Genomic DNA, 2,780 nt, shown 5'->3' on the forward strand with positions numbered 1-2,780 from the left:
CGACAAGAATAGCATCAGTACCTTTCTGAGATTTGGGAAATCCAGTGACGAAGTCCATTTCAACATGGTCCCATTTCCATTCAGGAATAGAGATAGGTTGCAGAGTTCCAGCAGGCCTTTGATGCTCTGCTTTGATTCGGCGACAAACGTCACACTCAGAAACATAACGAGCAATGTCCTGCTTCATATTAGACCACCAGAATCTTTGACGAATATCCTGGTACATCTTTGTACTACCAGGATGGATGGACAGAGGCGTATCATGAGCTTCTTGCATAACCCTTTTAGTCTTATCCAGGTTTTTCTTCGAACATGGTACCACTAGGCGGCCTTTGAAATACAAGGCGCCATCATCAGCAACAGTGAAGAATGAGGGCTTTCTTTTTTGAGGTCGCACTTAATCTTGAGGACTTCATCGTCACATTTCTGTATCCATTTGATGGTGTCCACAAGATCTGGTTTCGCAACCAGGGTATTGAGAGAACCCTTGGAAACAACATGGAGGTTCCGTTTGGGGAAACCTTCGGGAGGGGGAGCGAGTGATCCCGGAGGAACAATATGGAGGTTCAGCCTTCTAAATTCTTCGGCAAGCGAGGGCTGAACTTTGTGGACCTGGAGGTGGTTGCAGTAAGACTTGCGGCTCAAGGCATCAGCCATTACATTAGCCTTGCCGGGGGTATAGGATATACCCACGTCAAAGTCTGCAACAGTCTCCATCCATCTCTGCTAACGAAGGTTCAGATCTGGCTGAGTAAACAGATACTTCAGACTTTGATGGTCAGTGAAGATCTCGCAATGATTACCGAGAAGGTAATGTCGCCACTGCTTCAGTGCATGAATGACAGCAGCAAGCTCGAGGTCGTGAACTGGGTAGTTTTCTTCGTGAGGGCGCAGTTGACGAGAGGCATAAGCAATCACTCTGCGCTCCTGCATTAGGACACAGCCTAATCCTTGGCGGGAAGCATCGCAGTAAATGACGAAGTCCTTCTTAGTATCAGGTGGTGCAAGCACGGGGGCAGAAGTCAACTTGTCTTTGAGCGCCTGGAAACTTTCCTGACACTTGTCTGTCCAGTCAAACTTGACACCCTTATGCAACAGATTAGTCAGAGGCCTGGCAATCTTGGAGAAGTTCTCGACGAATCGACGGCAATAGCTGGCGAGACCGAGAAAACTTTGGACTTGCTTGACGTTCTTCGGAGGAGTCCAATCGAGAATAGCCTGAACTCATTCAGGGTTGACGGCAATACCATCCTTGGAGATGACATGCCCAAGATAGGTTACTTCGGGGAGCCAGAATTCACACTTGGAATACTTAGCATACAGTTGATGTTCTCGAAGTTTCTCCAGCACAAGACGCAGATGTCCAGCATGTTCTTCCTCGTTCTTGGAAAATACAAGGATATCGTCCAGATAAACCACGACGAACTTGTCGAGGTAATCCATGAATATATAATTCATCAGACGAGAGAAGGTGGCGGGAGCATTCGTTAAGCCGAATGACATGACGGTGTACTCGTATGACCCATACCGAGTCACGAAGGCGGTTTTTGGGATGTCCTCTTCACGAACACGGATCTAGTGGTAACCCAACCTCAAGTCGAGTTTGGAGAACACTGATGAGCCAGCCAGCTGATCATAAAGATCATTGATCCGAGGAAGTGGGTATTTATTCTGAATGGTAGCTTGGTTTATAGGACGGTAGTCTTGGACTAATCGGTTTGTCCCATCCTTCTTCTTAACAAAGAGAGAAGGTGCTCCCCAAGGAGAGCAACTTGGGCGAATGAAACCTTTGACAAGAGATCTATCGATTTCCTCCTTAAGCTCGACGAGTTCATGCGGCGGCATCTTATAGGGTCGTTTAGCTATAGGGGTGGTGCCGGGTTTCAAGTCGATGATGAACTCGACAGCTCTAGCAGGGGGAATCCCTGGAAGTTCTTCTGGGAAGACGTCTTGGAATTCATGAACGACGGGAATGTTTTCAATGCCCTCGAGTGGTGCAGCGTTCAACGCGTTCAAGGCATAAAGTCATGCCTCGGCGTTCTGAACTAGATGAGCTTGGTAAGCTATTATTTTGTCAGAAGGGTGTAGCAGATGGACGACCTTAGTGGCGCAAACTATAGAAGCAGTATGCGCTTTCAACCAATCCATTCCCAGAATGAGGTCGATGCTACAGGACTTCAGTACGATGGGAGAGGCAAGGAATTCCAGCCCTTCAATTTCAACGGGAACATCGTGACTAACCATAGAGGTTTGACACTGGCCCGCAGGAGTGTGTACCACAATCGCAGTGTTCATCTCTTCGTATTTAATGCCATGCATGAATGCAAACTCAGCTGATATGAATGAATGTGATGCTCCTGTATCAAATAAAACAGATGCTGGTACTGAATTTACGAGGAGTGTACCCATCACGGTAGCAGGCTGGTCTAGAACTTCATTGAGATCAACATGGTTGGCATGAACACGACCATAAGACTTGGCACTGTTGTTGCGAGGCTGGTTGCTTCCACGGCCAGTTGCTGGGAGGGCCAGTTGATTCTGGTTTTGATTGCAATCCCTAGCACGGTGACCTGGCTGACCACACTTGTAGCAGAGGCCATTATTGGGAGTGGGAACAGGAGCTTGTGGTGGTGGAGCTGGAAGTCTTGTCTGCCTAGTTGGAGGAGCAGGCAGACGAGGTGCAGCATAGGTCTGCCTTGGGGCAGGTGGATTCGGCTGGTACATGCTGTTGGGAATCCATATTTTGCGCTTCTGCGAAGACGGGCCTGAAGATGAGCCCG

The sequence above is a fragment of the Triticum urartu genome, chromosome 7A (genome assembly GCF_056163025.1).
Source record: "Triticum urartu cultivar PI428250 chromosome 7A, HENAU_Tu73, whole genome shotgun sequence".
NCBI classification, from domain to species: Eukaryota; Viridiplantae; Streptophyta; class Magnoliopsida; order Poales; family Poaceae; genus Triticum; species Triticum urartu.